The sequence below is a fragment of the Poecile atricapillus genome, chromosome Z (genome assembly GCF_030490865.1).
Source record: "Poecile atricapillus isolate bPoeAtr1 chromosome Z, bPoeAtr1.hap1, whole genome shotgun sequence".
In the NCBI taxonomy this organism is placed as follows: Eukaryota; Metazoa; Chordata; class Aves; order Passeriformes; family Paridae; genus Poecile; species Poecile atricapillus.
Genome location: NC_081289.1, coordinates 2410144 through 2433908, shown reverse-complemented (window position 1 = coordinate 2433908; position 23765 = coordinate 2410144). Strand labels below are relative to the sequence as shown.

Here is a 23765-nt window from a genome sequence, read left to right as displayed (position 1 = left end):
CAGCAGCTGGGAAGGCAATAATACAGTGCCATGGGCATGCAGAGAGTAATTATATTCTAGAAACAAAGCAAATAAACAAAAGGCCACAGCCAGCAAGAGCTGGACTTAGGCTCTGAGCTGGCTGTTTCCAAAATAAACCCAAACTGCCTTTTCCACTGGGGATGTGGCCAGCAGTGATGCTGTGAGCCACCACACAGGGCTCCTGTGCAAGGCCAGATCATCCCTCAACGTGGCTCCTGCCACAGCAGCCACTCCATCAGCACATCCAAGGTCCCTGGGAAGGTCACAGAGCAAATCCAGCTGTCCCAGACAGGATCCCATCCATGGTAGAGGGAGGTCTCAGGGTCAGCACCCACAGGAGGTGTCACACCACTGTCTTGCCAGTGGAATCACAACTTTTTGGCTTGCACATAGCACATTCCCCAGAAGATGCCTTGAATTCCCAGAGTTTGGTTAAAGTACTGGTTTCCTCCTGGAGAACAGCACCTTAGGGGGCTACCCCACAGTCTGGTCACATTTTTGCTGTCACTGAGCATTTCCAGCAAAGGTTTGGGACCACAGAGTTGAGGGTTGCAGTTTGGTTCTACTCAGGAATCTCCAGGACACAATCCCAAGACTCCAGAACATGAAACTCTGTGGTAAATGCATGGGGTTCTGGACAAGAAAAGTTTGGATGCCAAAGAGTCTCAGAGGAAGAAACATTCCAAAATTCCAAAGCTCTGATTATTAGATGGGAATGATGAATACATCCTCACAGTGCCGCAGCATCCAAGGGGACAAAGTCAAGGATGAGTTATGCCTGAGGAAGTAGGAATAAATCAGGAATAAAGAGAACACAAAGGACTGATCTGTCAGTTGAGAGAGAGGGGAGGACTCGGGAGGAAGTGTACAGGGAGAGGGGAAAGAGAGAGCTGGGAGAGCTGAGTTTTGATTGACAGCCTCACACAATCCATGGTCACGTCCCTGTACCGGAGTCTGGGACAAACCCACCCCACTCCAGGGATGGCTCCTGAAAGGAGCACATCACTGGCTGAACGTGAGACAGCAGCATTTCCCTCACACACACACAGCTCTCCTGCCACCAAAGGTGTTAGACACAGCCTCAGCAGCAGGTCCCCTGCCACGGCCACACGTGGCAGCAGGGCCAGCACAAAGTCAGCAGGAAGAGCCTGGATACAGAAAGTCATAGAAGCAATCCCACTCTGAGTCCAGCTCAGAGCAAAAATACATGTTAAGGCCTTGAATACAACCAAAATGAGCTGAAAAACAGCTCTGGGAGGGAGGGAAAACTCAGCACATCCTCGTGGACAGTGGGTCTGGCAGCACCCCAGAGCCCCGGAGGACGGACAGGGTGAGTTCCCCACCTGGCTGGGAGGAAGCCAGGAGCACCCAGGGCTCCTGGGCAGTGCCAGGGTGGTTAATGAAGCCCAGCTAATCAGGCAGCACACTCCTGTGTTTGCTTTTCCTGCACTCAGGCTATTCATTCCCGGGATGCAGGAGGCCGGGCAGAGATGCTGACGAGGCAGACGCCCAGCGCCGGAGCCAGCACGGAGCGATTCAGCACCAAGTGCAGCTACACAATCCCTTTAATCTCATCTAAAGACTTTTTTTCATGGTTTCCTTTAATAAACCCTGATTACCATGGATAAAAGCTTTTCTCTGGGAGCCAACATGGCAAGAAAACCCATAGAGTGACATTGTCAACAGCTTCCCCAACAAAGAGCGGATTCTAACTTTGGCTAAATCCTTTCTCCCTGAACTTACAACCTGTCCAAGCTGAAGGCAAGTCTCACTTTGGGGACACCCCACACCAGAGCAGCTTTACTTTGGAGCTCACCAAAAAGAACAGATCCCTGCACAAGCTGCTGCTTGTCCCAAATAAAGAGATTAATTTCAGGATGGTTTGTTTGCAAGGGAATTATGATACAGAGGGACAACACAGCCTTCCCTCATCACACAGATTATTCCTCTCAGGCCCTCAGATGCTGCCCATCACCTTGTTGCCTGTGTCTGTGCCAGAAGAGTATTAAATTATGGGATTAACACATGCCATGAGTGGGACTTGCTTCCTTTTTTTCCCAGCTCTTCCCAGTTGATAAAACTGCATGTGGATGTCGCTTCTGCCTGCATTTCAAACTTGGTTTTCTACCAGCAAAAGCAGGTCAGAGCTGTGCTCCTCTGTGCATGGAAGGGAGAGCAGAGAGGTTTGTAATAATTTCTCAGCTCCTCCAGGAATTTGCTACAGAGACTCGAGTGAAGGAATACAAATATTCAGCATCACAGAAACAAGAATGGAGTTTTGAGGTCATGGAAATATGCTACAAATCCAAAGACCGGAGTTAAACTCTCTTTTCTGGAGCAGACAAGGCTGGGTGTTATGGAATCATGGAACATCCTGAACTGGAAGGGACCCAGCCTTTCAATGATGTGGCACAGGTAACAATATTTCCCAGCCTCCTGAAAGTATCCTGAGGACAAATCTATGAAAATGACTCCTTATCACAGTAACTGGGGACATAAAAAACCCCCCCAACAAACAAACTGTTGTAGCAAGAGCACACAAGGTCACTGATTTCAAGCAAACCATGTCACAGCAGTGCCTAAATTGGCTGGTCCCACTTTGTGTGTGTGAGGTCATAGAGGTCCAGGGCACTGAGAAAAGGGAAATATTGCCAAAAGCCAGAGTGTCAGGTTGATTTCTGTCTCAAAGTCTTATTCCTGTTCCCAGGAAAGCCATCACACAGTGCTGGCACTGCTCTCCCCAGCACAAAGAGTTTCTCTGCTGTGTTTCACTGAGGTGCAGCTCTCACAGGGTTGGCAGTGCCAGATTGGCCAAAAAATTAAAATTTTATGGAATATTCCTTTGGTCAGTTTGTGTCAGCTGTGTCCCAATTCCTGGTGCACCTTCAGCCTTCTCCCTGTCAGGGCATGAGAAGCTGAAAAGTCCTGGAGTTGGTTTAAACCCTACTTAGCAGCAACTAAAACCATCAGTGTGTTATCACCACGATTCTCATGCCAAATCAAAAACACGCCATCCCAGGAAGAAAATTAACTTTATATCAGTGGAAACCAGGACAGCAATTCACTGGGAAGAAGACCCTGATGAGCTCTAGACACGAAGAGGAATAAACACAGCCTCTGCCCCTAAAGGAGTGATGAATATTGAAAAGAAAATGAACTGGGTTTCATCCCAGCAGGTCTCCCCAGCTCGTCTATGCATCCCAGCATTTTAGGACAGCCTTGAGGAAAATGGCATTTCCTTCCTCAGAAGCTCAGCTTGTGCTCACACATTCCCTTCGAGGCTTTGGGGGCTCTTGAAAAAACCCAAAAGAAATTTAAATTTGCTGGGTCTGGTTCAGGTGGGAGCCCTAACACAGCAAGGAAGGGTCTGTGACCCAGCTGTCCCCATGAGCTGCCCCCAGGCAGCTGTTTGGTTTCCTTGCTGGCTGAAGGTGCTTTCAGCAGAGTTTATGTTGCTCTGGATGGCAGCAGGTGGATGTTTCCCCCTGCCTGGCAATTTCAGGAAGATCTGTGAGACTTGAGTCCTCTCTCTCAGGCTGAAGCCTCACAATTCACACTGTGTGTATCCACCAGGAGCCAAATCTCACTGTTCTTCAGCTGCCTCCTGAAAGGCTGGCAGGGAGCGTCACTCCACATTCACAGGGGCTTTGTGGCCACTGGCTACTGCACTCCGCAGATCTCCGGGAGATAAAACACGGGGCTTCAAGGAAAGAAACAAAACCTTGATCAGCTGGTTGTGGGAGCACTGAGATCTGTGTTTGGAGGTGGGGAAAGCACTGGCAAAGAAGCCAGCAGAGAATCCCCAGCCTTCAAAGTCTGAGATTTTGTTATATATTCAAAATACAGCTGGAGCAGAGTGGTCTGAGGGAAAAAGTAAAAGCAACAGGGCTGGGAAAATCAGAGATGATACCAGGATCTGGAATCCCAGAATGGTTTGGGTTGGAATGAACCTAAAAGACCATCCAGTTCCATCCCCCTGCCATGGGCAGGGACACCTTCCATAGACCTGGTTGCTCAATGCCTGGGTAGGGATGGGGAATAAGGTTTGGAAATAAAGCTGCAGAGGGATGTAGAGCAGTGGATTTGCTGCACAGGATCAGGCACTCTGCAAACCAGATGGGCACCACTGACCAGCAACCAGCACTTCAGATGGGAACTTCTCCCAAATGAAGAGTTTACAAGTGGCCAGGCCAGTGGGATTAATGCAGGGCACAGCTGTGTGCTCCTGGAGAGCCAGGATCCCCGAGGGAAGGGCCATCAATCCTGCAACTGCACCAAACCTCACGGGAAATAGGCTGGACACACAGCAGGAGTGGGAACATAAAAAAAATGCTGTTAGCAGTGCTGTATTGCTGGGAGGGAAGAGTCAGAGGTGTGATAATTTCTCTTCAGTGATGCAGGCTTTGCAGCAGAGGCGAGAACAGAGTCTCTCTTTGTGCTTTACTCAGCATAAAATTTCCTCCTTTCATTTATGGCAGGTATCCAGCCCCTTTTGGAGCAGCAGCCACCAGCTCTGGATGGGGCCAGGGAAAAGATCTGACACAGCAAATTCTTCACCCTCTGCTTCTCCTGCAAGTGGCTAAAGGGAGCAGATGATCCTCATAAAACAGGGATGGCTGGGCCATCCCAAATCCCAGCCAGATCTCCAATCCAACACACCCCTGGGAAGCAGCAGTGCTGACTGGCATTTGCTCTCCCAGCCCTAAAAAAAAGCTGCACTTTACTGCAACCATTAGCAGAATTTTGGTATTGACTGGAGATTCTGAAAAAGAAACTTTGAGACATCTCCTTGTTTCACTTCCTCTGCACACTTCCTATCTCTGACCAAATTCCTAAACGCTTCTGGGTGGGTTTTTAGGCACCCTGAACCTCCTGGGCAGACATGTGTTGCTCATTTTATCACTCTGCCTTCTTCGTGACAGCTCTTCCACCACCTGCTCCCTGTCTTGCAGTCCTCAAGCAGGTCAGACAGGGTCAGGTGAATCTTTTTTCATCTTCCTCTAGCACCCAGGGCAATTAGGTCCCAATCTGGTCATTCAGAACTTGCATGTGTCAGCTGAAGGAATCTATTCCTGCTGCCTCCAAGGACTTGGAAAGAGGACTTGAAGGGGTGCCAGAGGGATAAAAAGTCCATAGTTCTGCTCTGAAGCTCATCAGTCCCAAATGCCAGGTATCTTCTGTAGATATGAGATTCCTACAGAGCATGATCTCTTCTTTAAAAATAATACAGCACCAAATAGACATTTTTAAACTAATATTAATCTCCTGCACGCTTTTCTTGGCTTTCCCTAAGAAATACCATAAAAACTGCATTGCAATTGTTTATAATTTTTAACCATTCTGGCATAACAGTACTTTTTGTGATGTTCAAAATGAACCAGGGCAGTGCAGCTGCTGCATTCAGAGCAAGATGCTCCCCGAGAAGAAGCACCCAAGATCAGACCAAACAAGATGTGTCCTCTTCAGACACTTCCCCTCAGAGCATTTTGGTCAAAAAGGCTTCTGTCCCCACTTGACTTGGATGTTTTGAGCAGGCTGAAGGGCAGCTGAGCTGACCCTGAGCCAAAAGGCAGGAGAGATGAGGGAGAGCCCCACGTTTGCCCAAGCAGAGACTTCCAGCTGAGACCCAATTTCCAGCCCAGCAGCAGCACTGGGGAAGGACTCTTTGTGCTGAGAGCTGTAATGAGGCACTGTGGACACAAGCTCTGATAAGCTGCAGCTTTTGGAGCATTTCAAGGGAAGAGAAAAAATAAAAAGCAGTCTGACATCCATCCCACCACAGCCCCGTGATGTCCCAATTTACGGGTGACACAGGAAGACCACAAAAGCAGAGAATCAGCAGCAAAACTCAACTCCCTCTTCCAGAAAGAAAAATGTGGATAAAGTATAATTAATTTGCTGTTAATTTTCTCTTCCAGTGAGTTTGCAGCCCAGCTACTGCCAACACATCCAAAGGCCAATGGAAAGTTATTCTTAGAGGCCAGCCCGGCTGTTGCTGCAGGATAAGTAATCCCAAATCATTCCTGAGAGTCTTGAGCTGCTGCTGGGCTGGCCAGGACACCTATGGCCAGGATCAGAGGCAGGCAGGAGGCAGAACAGTGCTCACATGGGTGAGGAGATAATCACATGCTGTTTGTTAACAAGCAGATTAGAAAGGAGCTGATGTACACACACAGATCACGTTTGCAGGGAGATACACGACTCCACCCTGGACACACACATCCATTTTTGCACCAAAATGATGCAGTTCCCGTGCAGGACACTGTGTGCATACATAATTGCAGTGAGCTTTAGCAGCAACACCTACAGCTCAGGTTGTCTGACATGTTCTGTGCCCAGGCTCACTTTTAAGGTCCTCATTACTTTGACAGACCTGAACCACTCAGGGGACAATTTCCTGAGCTTGGTGTCTGCCTCAGGCTACCAGTGCCGTGGAAAGTTGCATTCAGAATGACTTGGGCAATGCTGAGAACTAAATTAGGGGAAAAGTTTTTGCAAGTTACAGATTTTAACTTTTTTTTTTATTATTTTTTTTCCTATATTTGACCTCAGCTAGATTCTTCCTGCTGCCTCACTGAAAAGGTGGCACGCTTTGGGGCAGGGAGAAAAAATCAGGATGCTCCTTCCCTTGTGGCTAAAAGTCTGTCTAAATTTGACCAAGTGGAGCATCTAATAGCACAAATATTGCAAGGAAAAGTTTTGCCTTTTCCAGTGCTCCTAGGATGGATCAGACAACACTTGGGCTTTATCAGCAGAGGAGGAGAATAACTTGACCCTGGGCTAGTGGAAGGTGTCCCTTAAATTATCTTTAAGGTCCCTTCAATCCAAACCAGTCTGTGATTCTCTGACTTGCCCAAGGTCACACAGAGTCTGCAAAGCAGAGACAAATCTTCACCCCTCGTGTTGAATTCCCAGCTCAGTGCCTCAGCAACAACTTTTATTTTGCAGAGACACGCGTGCAGCACCAGGGGAACTCCCTTCACCTCTGATTTTCTCTATTCTTCTCTCCTTTGGTGCATGTTTGAGGGACACACACCCAAAAGTGCTCACAGTGACAAATTCCCCTCAGTCCTAAACCCATTCCCTGCTCCAGCACTTTACCAGCATCAGCAGAATTTGCATTACACACCCGAGTGTCGGCGTTGGAGAGAGACTTTAAATAGTTCAGTGGTCACCCTGCTCAGCTGTGGGATGCAGGGATGCATCCAGCATGTCCTGAAATGATACAGCAGAGTCCTGCTGCTGGCACCCAGCCTGGGAGGCTGGGGAGAGGAAGGGAGGAGCACTTCACTGCTACTCTGCTGCTAAATCTTTCTGCAGTTTATCCCTGTGCTCCTCCACACTGACCAGCCTCGAGAGGAGACACTGCCAGCACGTTCTACTCCACGTGGGCAGCTTGCTGCTGCTGCAGAACACACCTGCAAAGGGCAAAATGACCACTTTTCCTCCCATAAATATCTCCCCTGGTCCACTCAGACACAGATGGAAGCTGCAGGTGCCCTGCACTTCACGGACCTGACCCTTCATCCGCACGAATCGTGCCTAGCGCTATCAGCAGCTCCACAAATCACCCCAGAGCAGCCACAGGGAGGGTGATGCAATTGTTTTAGCTGTTTGCACAGCCTCATAATTGCAGATCCATCATCAGAAAGCATTAGCTGTGTTAGGACAGGTGTTACGCAGAGAGCCAGCAGCAGGAAGGGGCGCGTGAGCCGGGCAGGCTGCAAAGGACACTTCAGTTTGCACTGAGAGGTCTGAGATCTGGGTTGTGCTACCCAGAAGAAAGTTATTTGTTTGCTGAGCCAGCTGCACGCAAAACTCTAATTTAATCCAGATCCAAACACCATCTGCTTTGTTCATCTCTGCTCACACAGGATAAGGACACCTGTGGCTGAGACAAGAGGTGTTTTTAATGTGGGGGGCGTGCAAAGGTCACCTCTGTTCATAAAATCCTGCTCAGAGGAAATGGGGGCCTTGATAACACAGGTTTTAAGACCTGGGGAAACACTGTTAAGCAGATGCCCAGGTGCTAAAAGAGCAAAGCCCACAAGTACTGTAACAATGGGCACTCCTGCCCCGAAGCCTCACCTGCCACTGCCTCCACCTCTCCACTCTCCCCAAAACAGACCCTGCTGCTCTCTTCCCTCACCTCACAGGACCCCACAGCCACACCTGGAGTGCCTCAAACAGTGTGAAAAGCTGTAAACCTGAGCCCATGCACCTTTCCCCTTGGGGATGCAGGCACAGCTGTTGGGACACGAGGCAGGAGCATCCTCCCTGCTCCTGGAGAGCATCACCTGAGCTCCACCTCCCCGGGGCCCCAGGTGCAGGGCTGGAGCACACAGGGCCCTGTCCTGGCTCCTGTGTGCCCGGGACATAGCTTGGGACTGGCTGCAGGTGGATTTGAATGACATGAGGCAGCACTCAGGCAGGAGGCTGGGCTGAATTTTAGCCTTGACTCAAGAGTTAGAGCCTGTAATGCTTCAGCTTGGACTAGAGGAAAAAGGCAGAAGGAAAGAGGGGTGGAAATGAAATCTGGGTTGTTAGTGGTGGCATTAGGCTGAAAAGAGCAGTGTTTTGTGCTGGGGGCTGTTGTGCTTTTTAGGGCAGAGCTGGGGAGTGCACCCAGGGGCCACTTCTGGGCTTATTTATATTTTTTACCTTAGTGAAGAAAATATAGAGCAGTAAATAGGAAAAAAAAAAAAAAAAAAAAAAAAAAAAGGAGGGTTTTTTAGGAATAAAAAAGGAGCCAGGACAAGGTAGAATAGCTTTAAATTGATAGAGGGCTGGTTTACATTGGACATTTGGAAGAAATTCTTCCCTGTGGGGTGGTGAGGCCCTGGCACAGGGTGTCCAGAGAGGCTGTGGCTGCCCCTGGATCCCTGGGAGTGTCCAAGGCCAGGCTGGATGGAGCATGGAGCACCCTGGGCTGGTAGAAGGGATCCCTGACAGAGGCTGGAACTAAAATTCTAAGATCCCTTCTGGCCCAAACCATTCTGAGATGCTCTGGGACAGCAGCACCTGCCAGGTCAGTGTCAGCAAACACCCTCAGGAGCTCAGGACCAAACCCCTGCAGCCAGTCCATGGTCAGGGCTCCACAGCCAAACCCTGGCCTGTCCTCTGTCTGTGCAGGAAAGAGGAAATCCCCACAGCTCCCAGCTGTGCTCCTGCCAGAGCGCCGAGATAAAAACCGCAGCAGCGTGCACAGGTGTAAAATTGCTATCGCAATTCAGTGGCTTATTAATAACAAGACATTTCTCCTCTGGGGCCATCTGCATCCCACACACCCCCACAAATCCGGCACTTTCCTCTTCCAGTTACAGCAGTCAGGGCAGATAATTCCCTTTTCTCCTCTGCCTCCAAGCCATGCACGGAGGCAGAGCTCAACAGGCAGCTTCCTGCTCCAGACCATGCAGACAAACATTGTGCCAAGCCCCATGAACTCAGAACTGGGGTTTTCTTTCTACCAAGGTGCCAGAAATAATACAAATAAACTCTTCTTTTCTCCCTGGCTTTATATCTACAGCTCCCACACATCACTACCAGCAGGGCTTTAAAACTAAAACAGACTGGGCCTACGTGGCTTGAATTTGTTCTGGAAATTTATCTCTTCTTGCTGAAAGCTTTGTTTGCTTGATCTTCCTGCCTTCCAAGCCCTAGAAGTGCCACATGTTGCACAGCTGGATTCCTGACAGAGAAAGAAAACAGGAGGGAAGAGAGAACAGATATTATATATATATATATATATATATATATATACATGAATGCAATGGCCAAGGTTTTTGAAAGTCACCTTCGAACTTCAGCAAAGTGCCTTCAAATATCTCCAAGGGACCTGTGCTCAGGAGAGACAGAGCTCTTGAGCTTCCAGAATTCTGCTCTCCACAGGTAGAAGTGGAAGGAAAAGGAAATGGGGCTCCAAAGGACTTGTTGCTCTAAAGATGCTCAAGACCAGCCCTTGCAGGAAAGGATTTGCAGCAAAAGCTGTGCCAGGGCAGGCTGGAGATAACTCAGCCAGGAGGAAGAAGGACAGATCCATGTGGCATTGAGGGAAATGAGGAGAGTTTTTAATTCTCAAACTTGCTGGAGTCTGACTACTAAAGTAATTATGTCTTTTCCCAGCTCCAAGAGAATTTGTTCACCCTTAGCAGCTGTAACAGGGGAATATCCCCCAAAAACATGGGCAAGCAACATCCACTTCCAGCGTGACAAGTCAAGGATAGAACATGGAAAGCTGAGGGGAAGAAATCCTGTTCATCTTGAGCAGCATTAAAAAAAAAATCTCAGCAAAGAAGAGAAAGAAGAAAATGTTATTTCCTTTGAAATGGAGTATTGCAATCTGTAACAGGAGTGGGGCAGGGGGGAATCAAACCCAAAGAGAACCAGAGATTGAGTTCATAAACACAGGAGAAGGTCAGCTTCCTCCTCACCAATAACTCTGTCCCAGAGGAGCCCAGCATGGCATTTGAGACAGGGCAGATATTTGATTCCTTCCTCTGCGTGGGGAGCCTGACACACACATCCTCCATCCCACCCCATCCCAGCATGGCCATGGCCTGCCTTGGGCCCCTCCTGCAGCCACCCTGCCTCAGCAGCAGCAGGAACCAGCTTAAAACCTTCTCCTTGAGCTGAGGAAGGGATTATTTTTCCCCTGTGTTTGAGAAGAGGCAGTGGCTGTAAAACCTTCTGCCCGAGCCCAGCAGCAGCCAGGCCTTGGGAGAGGCTAATTATAGGTGGCAAAAAGAGTCACCCACTGGCAGAGAGCAGCAGAGGAGAGACAGGCAAGCACAACCCTGCACCTGGAGACCTTTCTGCTTATTATAAAACAAAGCTGATTGTGCTGCCTGTCCTCTCGGGGAGGGAGAAGCAAGGCAGGAGAGGAGACAACGACCGAGTGAAACCAAATCACCGAGTGAAAAGGCTTCAAGCATCTCGCTGTCACTTTTCCCTTCTGCAGGTGTTGGAGAAGCCTCAGGATTATCCTCCCACACATAAATACCCAGAAGGAGGGGAGGCAGAGCAGGCAAGCAGCCAGCAAGGCAGTTTGTGGGGGAAATGTGGCTCAAAGACCCCTGTGCATCAAGCAGCAGGATCAGGAAGATGTCTGCATGTGCCCATCCACAGCCAAGGACTGGAAAGCAGAAAAGCAGATTTTCACGGAGCTCTGAGCTGCTTGGGACCTTCTCCAGGCTCGTGGCACCTCGTGCTGCCCCACTTGAGAGTTCGTGGCCAGGGCCCAGCCGAGGCACTGGGAAGGGTGAGAATTGCTGCACGATCATCCCCTACCCCTGAGAGCCCCTCAGAGGTTCCTTTGCACCAGCAGGACCTGGACCAGCACCTTCTGAAAAGCACTAAGGCAGCCAAGCTCAACTGGAGCACATTCCCAGACACAAAGATTTGTCCAAAATTGCTTTAATTATTCCCAGTTCTGCAGTGGAGGAAAAACCTCAAACTCTTTTCTTTCTTCTCTCTCCTCCCTACAAGCTGGAAAACATCTCTCTGTCAGCAGCATCTGATCAAGGGATGCTGGAGGAAAAAGGAAAACTGTTTTTTGTTTGCCTAAATCCCTCCTAACTCCAGCTATTGCAGCAAGGCTGCTCTTCCTTCTCCAAAAATCTGGACCTGCAAAACCTTTCCTGAACTGTGAGGGAAAATTGGCAGTGATCTGCGAAAAGTGCAGGGTGAACAGATTGGCATTTCCAAAGCATGTGTAGTTTGCATTTGTGTGTAGCAATGTGCATATAAATGTGTATTTTATGTATATGTATAAAACATACACACACACACACACATAGATCTATATATATATGGGTGCATGGAGTTGTATTTAGGGAAAAAAGCATCACAACTTCCAGCAAAAGATAATGAGAGAGCTGGGAGCGTGCAGGCAGCACGATGCAACTCCAATCCCCTCCTTACACTGCAGGACAATCAAGAGTTCCTCTCTGAAATGAATGCAGAAAAGGGCCCAGCCAGCTGGGGAAAGGGTGATGCTGGTGAGAAATGGGCTTTTTTCGTGGCTCATGCATTGCAAAGTGTGTGTGTGTGTGTGATGAGTCAAAGTCTGAGGGCTGCCTTGTGTCAGCCATTGACTGTGCCAATGACAGCAGCTCCCGACAGCCTTTAATAACACCACTTACAGACTCTGGAGCAGGGGGAGGAGAGAGCTTCCCTCGCAGGCTGGTGCACAAAGCCTCCCCATGCTCGCCAAAATGTGTCACAAGAACCCGTTGATGGCTCCATAATTGCAGCCCACGCTGCAATGTGTTGTTCTAAGAGGCAGCAGAGAGCACAGCCAGGAGAGCAACTTTGGGTACTCGGGGGTAAAACACGGCCAGGAGGACATGGGGACACGCTGGGCTTGGGTGGTGCTGTAGGGGCTCGTCCCAATCACATTTCCCTGTGCAGCCAGGCACCTCCATGTGCTCACAGCCAGGTCTACACTGGGAAGCAACCAGGAGACAAGAAATTCCATGCAGAATAGGTGGAACGGGGAGAAACATCTGCAGAAGACATCTGGAATATGCAAGTCCTGCTGCCCATCTTGGTTCTCCAGCAGGGAAGGGGAAATAAGTCCTTGCCAGGTCTCAAGGATCTGGGAAGCTCCTGGAAGGCTGGTGAAGATGCTAAAAATCCTCAGCTTAGTCCAGATTTGGAAAGCTTCGAGAAGAGCTTCAGGAGCGCATCGTGTCCTGATTATTTACTTCTCCAAGCTAAGGAGAGACCTACTTCACACACCGCCTCCTGGAGAGGCGGAAAAATCAGGCATGTAAAATAAGAAGGAAATGGAAATCGACTTGATAGCTCCTTCCCCTTCCTAATGGGGAATACTTACCTAATTAGGCCCGCTTACCGTTTCCTCTCCTTGCTTTCTTTGAGACATTATGCAGAGAAATTTGTCCTAAAAGTTGCTGCTTTCATTCTGAGGCATTCCCTTGAGCTGTTTGCCTTGCTTCAGGCAGGCAAGGGCAGCAACTCCATCATAAAGGAGGAAAAAAATCCCTCCTGAGTGGCTCTAAGAGGTGCTGGTTGAAGTAACCAGCTCCTGCCATGGCTCACCCTTCTGCATCCCTCACCCAGGCACAGGGTGCAGCTCCAAGGTGCCTCCTGCCCTTGCCTGGCCCAGGTGAGCAGCTCCTGATCTCTGGGAGTGACCTTGGAGACCAGGAAGGGAAAGCCAGAGGATGCAAAGGTGGCCAAACTGATTCTACCCTCAGTGGGTTTTTGGAGACAAACCTGAGACTGGATGGTCCCAGGGCTGGTGGGATCCACAGAGACTCCCAAATTGGTCCCAAATCCATTCCATGACTTGGAGCTCAGAGTGGAAAAATGAGGGGTGGTAGAAGCCAAACCCAAACCCTCCAGACCCACATGGACAAGGGTGACCCAACCAGGACACAGCCAGCTCTCATTTCCCACAGCCAGCTCCCCTCCTTTCACAGAGGCCCCACTCTGGTGGCCTCCCCTCACCAGGAGCAGGGGTTGGCACATGCAGGATGTGCAGGAGCACCTCCCACCCCACAGAATGCTCCCAACCACCCCCATAACCCAGACAGGCTGGATGTGACCCTACACGAGGGGTTACAGGGGTCTCTGGTACAGTGAGGGGTCAGCATTCACTCCTAGGCCCCTACACTGCACCCCTTTATCCATTCCTCCATTTCCATCCCACTTTCCAGGAAGGTTCCCCATCCCCCTCAGCCCTGCTCCTGCACCCCAGGAATTTTTTTTCTCCTCCCTGCAGGGAGCAGAGCTTCCGAGAAGGGAAATGCAAAGCCCAAAGGGAATGACTTCAAGCAGTGACACGGCTCTGCAAAGGAAGGTGTTTCATTCCTGCCTGAGGAGGTGCTTTAAAGAACCTCCTTTTGTTTCCTCAAAGGCTGCTGAAGGTGGAGACCCAGAAGAATTCAGGGAACTCACCCTGCAAGCAGCAGCAGAGATTTCCCCAAGCCCAAGTCTCTGCATACCCTCAGCATCCTGCACTGGTCCAGCCATTCCTGCATCCCTCCCCACCCCATCTCCCAGGGGAGCACCTGCAGCTGGGCCCAGCCCTGCACCTGCAGCACCTGTGCAGGGCATGAGAGGAGGGGCTGAGCCACCCCTGCAGCTGCTCCAACCAGCCCTGAAACTTTCACCTCCCAGTTGTTCATTCAGCATCCAGAAAAGCTGTGTTGTTTTCCTTTTTTCTTTCCTTTTCCTTATTTTTTCTTTCCACTAGGCAATTTCCAGGGAAGAAGAAAGAACTGCACAGCTAATCCCTGCTGCGAGCCAAGCCAAACCCTCCCCTGCCCCAGCCAGAGAGGGAAAGCAGCCCCAGTCCTCCCAGTGCCCCTGGACATCCCTCCATCCTCCTGTCCCCACCCAGCCACCCCTCTGCAGCCACTACAGCATCCTCAGGGCTGCCAGGGTGTGAAGGATAGCAGGAGGGAGGTTTCCTTGAAGAGCCACCTCTGCAGCACTGCCAGCTTCCAGGAGAAGCTGTGAACCCAGTGGCTGCAGGCAGGAGACCCCTTCACATCCCCCTTGCACCTGCTGAGCATTCCCAAAACCAATGGAAGTGCTGGCCAGACTCCCAGCCAGAGCATTGCTCAGCACCCAGCCCGCAGAGGAAACCTGCTCCCACCCCCTGCTCCCGTTCCTGGGGAGCAAGAACCCCCCAAAGCAGGACGGTTCCCACCCACAGCAGCAGGCAAGGGATGGTGAGGGCAGGCAGGGCGATGCCCTGAGCGGGGCTGGGTGCCCAGGGGGGCTCAGCAGAGCAGAACCCCCAGACAGGATCATCGGAGGAGCTTCCCTCCCTCCCAGCACAGCGGGCTGGGCTTGCAGACAGCGAAGGACTCCAGCAAACAACGAGGAGCAGCAGAGATCAGAGCAGGTATTTGCCAGGCGATGCCTCCAAGGTTCTGTGAATGCAGCATTTGTGCTGGATGAACAGACATGTCACCACAGAACTCGGCGCCAGCCCTCCGCCCCAAACGGTGACACGCGTTTACCAGTTTGGAAATAAGTAAGCTCATTAGAACAAAACTCCCCACTCAAATCCCCCTCCAAAGGAGGGACCTGACGGAGGAAGGGACCTGTGACGGGAACATACTGGGGGGATTTGTTTAACCAGATCAGCCTGCTGGGCCAGCACAGCACGGTTCCCTGCCTCCAGCATGGATAAACCTGGATTCCCGGGAAGCTTAACCCCCCCATCCCACATGGACAGGGTGGGCAGTGTCCCACACCCAGCACTGGGGTCTTCTGGGCACAACCCTGCTTTTAAGGGATGAAAAGAGGCACCTTTCAATAATAAATAATAATGCTAACTATGTGTTTCTATAGCAACTCATCACCATAGCAGCTCGGCGCAGGAGAACTCAGAGCTCATCCCGCCGTCTTCAGGGTGAGGAGGCAACTGCCCTCACAGAGGTGGCTTCAGTGGTGGCACAGATGGGACTGAGAGCAGGAAGACCCCCTCCAGGTTGTCCCTGAGCACTGGCCTGCCTGGGGAAGCTGTCTGGATGATGTGGAGCAGTCAGGGATCCAAGTGGCGATGGGGGTAGGAAGTCTCAAAAGCACCAGGTACTGATGTCACTGCAATCCCCCAAATCAGTCCTGGGATCCAAGGAGGGATGGGGGTATGAAATCTCAAAAGCATCAGGTATCGAGGTCATTGCAACCCCCCAAATCTGTCCTGGGATCCAGGGTGGCTGGAAGGAAAGGAGACAGGGGACAGCCCCTCTGTCCAGCCAGGAGGACACCATGAAGGGCAGAGTGCAAAAAATGAGGCACAATCAGAAGGAGGAAATACCAGAAATTATCCATGCAAATACCCACCCTCCAACACTTACATGTCTCAGGAGAACAGCTTACAAAACTCCACATGTCTGCTCTGCTTTAGCAAGACCCAGAAATTTGCACCAAAACCCTGACAAATAGAAGGAGTTTCCCAAAACAGCCCAAAAACTTCTAAGGAACTCATGCCCACCCTAATTTGGGCGCAGGGTTTGGGCAGGGGTTTTTCTTCCCTAGATTGTCCATTAAAGAAAATGCCAAGCCTTTGATTAGCCCCACAATTGGTGTGGTTGTATTCCCAGCTCCTCTTCCTGGCAGGGCTGTGGGGGCAGAGCCTTTGCCTTGAATATGGAACCTCCTGTTCCTCAGCACCTCTGGAAGCCTCTTCCCAGCCAGCAGCAGAAGGTGACACTGCCCAGGGGTGGGACAATCCTCATTAGTGAGGATTATTATTATTATTATTATTATCCATGGACATGAAGAATTCCTGAGGCTGGTGAGTGAGTTCCCAACAAGGCCTCCCTGGTTTTACTGACTTTACAAAAAAGTGAGTAATGTTTAATGGTCATTAGAGCAAAACCAGCATTAGGTGGTGGCTGAAGGGGCAGCCAACTCTAAGACACATCCCCCACTTGATAGATGGGGAAACAAGAAGCCAAGGAACACGCTGAGGGCCATGGGACAGCTCTCCATCAAATCCAAGCCTCCCTTTGGCAGCCCAGGGTAAGTTTCCCTAAAGTAAAATGAAGCTGTGTAGCACACCAAGCACTTGCTATTCCATCAATAGGCAATTGTAACAGGATACACCTCCTTAGTCTCTAAATGAGTTTTCTTTCCAGCACTACATTATAGACAAATCCCCTGTCACAAAAAACAAATAAATCCCTTTTCACAATCAAATATGCTCTAACCAAGTCAAACAGGGCCACCCGCACGTGCAGCGAATCCGCAAAGCTTCTCCCAACTTCCCGGCGTGACCATCCTCCCTTCAGGCGGGGAAAGAGGTGAAAAGGAAAGGAAGGAAAGAATATTTGATAGGAGAAACAAAGTGGCAATCTCCCAGTTCAGCTGGGAATCAATAGCGGGTCCTTGTGCTTCCTGCTCCACGGGGGCTGAGCTCGCGCCGCCAAGCCCAGACTGACACAACACCGGCGCTTGACTTACGAGTGCCTCATCCCGGCAAGATATTTTTAATTTAAACCTTGTCAGTGCTGAGGACGAAGCCATCCAGGCTGTGATTTACTGCTAATTCATCCCCCTGCTCCCTATAACTCTCAACTCAAGCCACCAAACGGTGGAACGCCCAGACGCTCCCCAGTGAGGCTCGGCATGAATGAGCGTCAGGGGTTCTTCATTCAGAAAAAAAACAACAAATATATAAATAAATATAAATAAATAACCATCTACAGGCGGTCACCAGTCCAGCATCACCTCACTATTTCCCAGGAAAACACTACTGGGAATAAAACACTTTGGCCAGCCTCACCTTTCCTCCCTCGTGGAGTGTTTTAAGCTCCATGAGAAATAACACAGAGGTCGTTATTTCACAAACATTTCACAAACATTTACGTGCATTTGGCTGTGAGGGTTCACCCAGGATGAAGATTTATCCCTCTGGCCCTTGCAGGAGAGCAGAGAAGGGGAAAATGTGTGGGTATAGATCATGCAAATGCCTGTAATGGAAATCTAACCTGTATTATCTGCATTAGAGCCACACATTGGTCCTGGCAAATTCAAGTGCCAGTCAAATGCCATCAATGTATTGCCAATGGCTGGGTGGAAAAGCCCCAGCAGATCAGGGTGTGGATAACAGGGATGGAAGGAAACTCAGAGATCAGGCATGAAAAGCAGGAGAATCAAAGGTGCAACATCTCCCTTTTGGCTCACAAGTGCAAATCCAGCCACGCTCAGCAGGACGTTTTATTTATCCCCACACAAAAGAAGCCTGGGAATCTCAGCCACTAGACTTTTGGGTCTGGATTTCTGTTTCATCACGTGAAGGATTTAAAAAACACTTTTTTAAAGGGGGAAACTCTCAGGGGCAAAGCCTGGGGTAAAAGCAAATCACAGTCTGCTAATGACCTCTCCCTCTCTAGTGATTCCTCTCCAGGTGAGGTCAAAGCCACCTGCATAGTGAGGTGGGGGTTTGAACCCAGTCACTGCTCTCTCTCAGGTCTTCAGGCTCTGAGAAGTTGGTGTCTTCTACAAACATTAGTATTTGAGGTGGGAAGAGCTGGGAACATTGTACTGGCTCCAGGCTCCATGGCTCCAGGAATCACCCTGGAAGGGAGCGTGTCCACAGCAGCTGGAGCTGAAGGGCTACAGGTGTCTGAAATGAAGTGGTCAGTGGGTTTTCAAACCAAAGGTGCCTGTTCAAGGCCTTCAGAGCATCTCTAAGTGCTCACAGAGGGGTTTTTACCAAGGAAAGGGCTCAGGACAGGTGCCACATGACCCTGGGCCCTGAGGCAGGGGACGCAGAGTTGGCACCTCTTACCTGGGTGGCTGCTCAGCCCCTTTCAAGGTGCAACTGCTTAAGGATGAGGAAAACCTGCAGAGCTCATGAACCAAAAAAAAAACCCAGACTGTTCTTTGGGATGAGTGAAAAATCCCCCAAGGGAGAAAGCCAGATACAGGAAATCGTCACACAGGCTGTAGGGATCTCAGCAAATCATTTTTGCCATGATGCCTCCATTCCCAAAGGTGATTAAAAACATTTTGCAGCAAATTTTAAAGGCACTGGGACTGAGGTTCGTGAAGGCACAACTGCTCCCAGGCCCGTTCTCTAACCCAAAATGTTTGGTTGTCTCTGCCCATGGCAAGGCATTGGAACTGGATGATCTTTAAGGTCCCTTCCAACCCAAACTGTTCTGTAATTCCATGATTCTATGATACTTTCTCATTTCAAAGCTCCCATTTGCCATTTTAACTGGAAAAAAAGTTCAATCCTGAAAATGTCCTGTTCTGCCCAAGGGCTGCCCTTGGCTGTTGAAGCACAGGCTGCAGGGCAGGGCACCACTCCCTGCTCTCATCACCACTTGGGGCTCAGTTTGCATTTCAGGCCGGTGAGTGAGAATCCCTCATCAACAAATGTGGACTGAGCTTTTTGCCTCCTTGTGCCTCAGTTTCCCCATCCATACCACAGGAATTGAGTAAATGGTGATGTTTCAAAGCCCCGTGCCTCAGTTTCCCAACCCACACCACGGGAATGGAGTAGATGGTTATGTTTTAAAGCCATTCACAGCCTGAGTGAAAAACATGTGGGCAGCACTACGTAATTTTTTCTTCTTCTTCTTCTTTTTTCTTTTTGTCACAGGCTCCTTGAGAGCTCAAAGCTGAGGGATATAAAGCACTGTTCACAGGAAGGCAGTCACGCAGGGAAGCACGCTCATCACTGATGCCCTGCAGAAAGGCAGTGGCTGCCCAGACTCTCTGCACAGACGGGAAGTCTCGTTGCCTTGGGCGCCTGGAGCGCTGCTGTCCCTTCCCTGAGTCTTGCAAGCCAGAAGGAAGGAATAAGAAAGAGCCCTCTGAAGCCTTTCAGGGAGCCAGAAAGGTTCCACAGATGATTTTTGTAAGAGAGTCAAGCTTTACTAGGGGGAACAGTCCCAGCCCAAAATGCATCCTGGGTGGGGAGGTGGATTCATGCGCAGGACATGAGACTTTGGGGTCTCAGCTATGTGGGGACCCCACTTTAGAGGGGTTATAAATAATAACCATGTCAAGAGGAGCTAAATGATTTGCAGGTCACCATGCTATCCTGCTCCAAAGCACATATGGGCAGTGCCAAGCCCCAAACTCCGGCACTGCTAACTCCAAAACTCAGCAGCCCCACCTCTGGCACCCTCCCCAGGTCAGATCCCAGCGTGGAGCAGGAGCCCACAGCGCCAGCATCCTTCTGGAGCTTCTCAGGGTTCCCTTCCAAGCAAGAAACCGATTCCCACACGGCGTTAACCCTCAGCACATCCCGAGCATCGTAAGACCTTGCCAGGCTCTTCACACCAATCCAAGCCCGGCACGGCGAGAGGGAGCTTGGTTTTACCGCAACCGCTCGGCATCGAGGACATCGGGAGGCAGAGACAAAGCGATTCAGCAAAAGGAAAAAAGATGCAACACAAAAGGGGCGCCGGCATCTCTCCTCCCCCTCCTCAGCCTGCGAAAGTAGAGGAATTGATATGAAAGCGGTTCCAGCAAGCCAGAGCCCCCCGGGATGGGGCTGCCAGAGACGGCTCCTGCCTTCCCGGCAGCGTAGCTCAGCCGCCCTCCAGCCTCTGCTCAGCCCTTGGTTTTGCCTCATGCACAGGCTGCCGAGCACAGACAGGGCTCTCTGCGCTGCGGGGAGGGATGCTGGCAGGTGGATCCGTGAGGAAAAGCTCAAATATTCCCTCTCCCTGCGGAGAAGTTCAGCATCTCCCTCTGGGTTTGCAGCGTCCCTCCCCAGCCGGGCTGAGCACATTGAACACCAGCCCTCGGTGCCTGCGAGGCAGTTCCGATCGTCAAGAGAATGCTTCCCTACAGCACCGTGATTGATCATCAGCCCGGGCTCTAAAACACCCGTCTTGGACATAAACAACACTTAGATCGTGCGGCTGTCATTTATTTATTTCGCACGGTATCGACACCGCCGAGCGCCGCAGACTTGGGATGGGACAGAGAAAAAAAAAGCCTTGGACTGGTCCTTTCGGGAAGGAGACACCCCCGTGGAGGGTGGGTCTGGCCAGGGGAGGGAAGAAAACCTCAGGTTTTCGTGCCGGGGCTGGGATTGCGTGTTCAAACCTGACACACATCTGTTGCACCGCTTGGAGCCCGGCTCTAGCGAAGGATCCCCCCCACACACAAACAAACAAACCAACCAACAAACAAACACGCACCTCCCCCGGCAAAGAAAGCACAAACAAAACGCTGCTCGCATCCCCTGCACCTCCAGCCAGCGGCTTAGGCGGGGAGAGGAAGCACCTAATCCCACACAGGGAGGCACACGCCGTAATTAAAATCACAGAGACGGCAAAGCCCGCGCCCCCCGTGCCCCCCTGGTCCTGCCCGCTCCTGGATTTCCACAAACAAGACCCGGGTGAAACACAGGGCAGGTAAAGGAAATAAGTTAGCACGCTTTCCGCCTTCCAAAATATTTGTGTAGGACTGGTACAAGCTCAAGATAAGTCCCTGGAGGGCTGCGAGCAGTTGCATCGGCTGTAAAAATCCTCCGGCACCGTCATTGTTCCCGCGGAACGAGAGCATCCCCCGGCAGTCTGGGGGTCCCGGTGCAAACCTTCCCTCTGCACCGCTCACCCCAAGACCTGGGGAGCGTCAGACCCCACTCGCTTTTCCCCAAAACCTCTCCTCCCGGCAGCGGAGGGAAGCCCTGGACAACCAGGTGCGTTTCCAGGAGCTCTCGGGCACGGCTGCCCGGCGGCAGGGCTAGAAGCAGCGCGGGGTGTGGAAGTTTTACGGGAGAGGTGCGGAGCCACACTCGTTCCACTTGGTCCTTCCCACCAGGGCGAGCCCTGCGGGTGCTACCCCCGCATCCAGCGCCGCGAAGGGCACATCCCTCCCCGGCACGGCTCGCGGAGCAGATGGAGCCCCGGGAGAAGGATTTCCTCCGGGCTGGGGATGGAGCAGCCACATGCAGCCGCTACAAACCCAAACAGCCCTGCTGGGGCTGAGCAAGCGGGTTTGTTTATCTGGGAGGAACTCAGCTGCTGCCGGAGTATTAGATTTCCACCAAAACAACGTGCGGCTCGGTGTTTAGATCACTTCTCCCGGTCTCCATCATTTAAGGGCATATGTCTGATAAACGCAGAGCATCAATACGCAGGTTTCGGTTGCAGCACACACATGCACCGAGGGAAAGGAGGGAGAGCTTTAGCAGCGCTGACTCCGCAGCCGGGATTTGGGCAGGAAAACTCTCCGGCACCTTGCAGGAAGGGAAGCGGCGGGGGTCTACCCTTCCCTCTTAGGTGTTCACCACCGGGGGTGGCCCCTGTCCCCATCCATCGGTCACCCGGGAGGTTTTATCCTCCCCGGGAATAGGGCTCTGCCTCCAGCCCCGTCCAGCTGCAACCTCACCGGCAGCAGGAAAAGTTTGCAAATGCCACCAGCCCCTCGCCCGAGGAGAGCTCTGGGGCAGGGAAGGGGGAAAATACCCCCCGAGAGGAGGAAAATCCGCAGCCGAGGGATGCCGAGGGTGATGAGGGACGGGCTGCGCCGCTGGAGCCGCTACCTCCGGGGAGAAAAGTTGAGCCTTATGCATGGGGAAAAAGCCATCGGGGACCGGGAAAGGGGGACACCGGGCTCCGCGTCCCCTCCGCGCTGGGGATGTGGAGAAGGGGGGCTCCCCGCTGCGCCCTCCCGCCCAGCATCCTCCCAAGCCGGGCCGGGAGGGGCGGAGGGGCCGTGCCCGAAGCCCCCGGCTCAGCCCGCTGTCCGTGGGGGTCCCTGCCCTCCATCCCAGACCCCCTTCCCAGGACCCAGGGGTGGGGAGCAGCGGCGGGGGCGCCTCCCAGAGCCCCCCCAGGTGTGGAGGGCAGGTACCGCTGCATCCCCGCCGGCCCTCCCGGGGCATCCTCCGGGGCATCCTCCGGGGCATCCTCCCGCAGCCCCCGCTGCCCGGGCGGGGCGGGGGGCTCCTTACCTGGGAACGCTCCTCGCTTGCTTTGGGTGGGTTTTGGTGTGTATATATATATATTTATATATATATATATATAATTTTTCTCTCCTCTCCTTTCCCCCCACTTCAGTCTTCAGAGCAGGCGCCGCATTGACACTGCAGATGGTCTCTGTGTGCGTGTGTGTGTGCGCGCGTGTGTCTCTCCAATCCCAAATACTCCACGGAGGCGGAACACGGAGCCCCTCTCTCTGCACTGGGCAAACCGTGTCTGGCTCGCCCAGAGCCGGGGGGGGGGCTGAGAATGGGGGGGGGAAAACGCAGCTCCAGTTTTCACTCCCCCCCCAAATCAACCCTCCCTCCCTCCCTCCCTCCCCCAGCCCTTCCCCCCCCCCCCGCCTCTAAATCAGCCAGGAGTGGGGGGAGCCGGGCAGCGGAGCTGCAGGCGGGGTGCGGGCAGGGGGATGCAGGCAGGGGATGCGCTACGGGGCCATGCCCGGCTCCGCGGCCTCCCGCCCGCCGGGGAGGGCTCGCACTGCGGCTGTCTCGCCAGCCAGCCCTTCCTCCCCAGCCCTCCTCTCCAATGGTGGCTGCGGAGCCGGCTTGGACACCCAGGCTCTTTTGCAAACACAGGCACACGCACAGGCACACACCCCTTTCCGAAAAAAAAAAAAAAAAAAAAATTAAAAAAAAAAAAAATAGCCGGAGAGGTGTAGAAGTGCTGTGGCAGCAGCAGCCCAGTGCACCGGGGAGGGGTAATAAAAAATAATAAATAAAATACTAAAGCGATAATAAAAATCCCTTTCTATCCTTTTTCTCTTTCTTTCCTATTTTTTTTTTTTTAGCTTTGCAGAGAGAGTGGCCGGTTGCTCCTCCTTTCTCCAGCCCACCCACCTCTGGGAGAGGGGAGGAGGCGGAGGAGCGCAGGTTGTCTCTGGAGGGGATCCCCCAAGGCGCTTTTCGTCGTCCTAAAGTTTGCAGGGGATGGGGAAAGGGATGGGGACGGGGAGGGGAGCGCGGCCGCCTCCCGGGGCTGCCAGCGCCGCCGCCGCCGCTCTCCCACGGCTGCAACTCCGGCTGCCTGGATTCCTGCTCCTCCGGTGCCTTCCCTCGCTCCTACTCACTACTGACACCTAGGATCTCCAGCCTGATTGGGCTAATTGGGAAACGTCTCTGCCCAAAAAAAAAAAATTAAAAAAAAATAAAAAAATAAAAAAAATAAAGGAATAAAACCCAAAACCCACTCACGGAATAAAGCGCATCTCGCCGCCTGCCCCCATCTGCTCCTCAGAAAAGCCCTTCCCGGCTTTGGCTGGCATCTCCCTTCCTTTTTCCCTGCTTTCCCTTCCCTCTCCAGGCTGTG

The 23765-nt window shown here is 51.9% G+C and overlaps 1 protein-coding gene across 5 annotated transcripts in view; it reads right to left on the bottom strand.

Moving 5' to 3' along the window:
- The window catches only part of LOC131572785 (plexin-A4), a 421465-nt gene extending 398899 nt beyond the window's left edge, over nucleotides 1–22566 (bottom strand). For all 5 annotated transcript variants that reach the window (XM_058826142.1, XM_058826138.1, XM_058826139.1 and 2 more), the window contains exon 1: nucleotides 22430–22566. The gene's annotated coding sequence lies outside the window, so the exon portion shown is untranslated. The remainder of the gene's footprint in view (nucleotides 1–22429) is intronic.
- Nucleotides 22567–23765: the final 1199 nt, after the last annotated feature.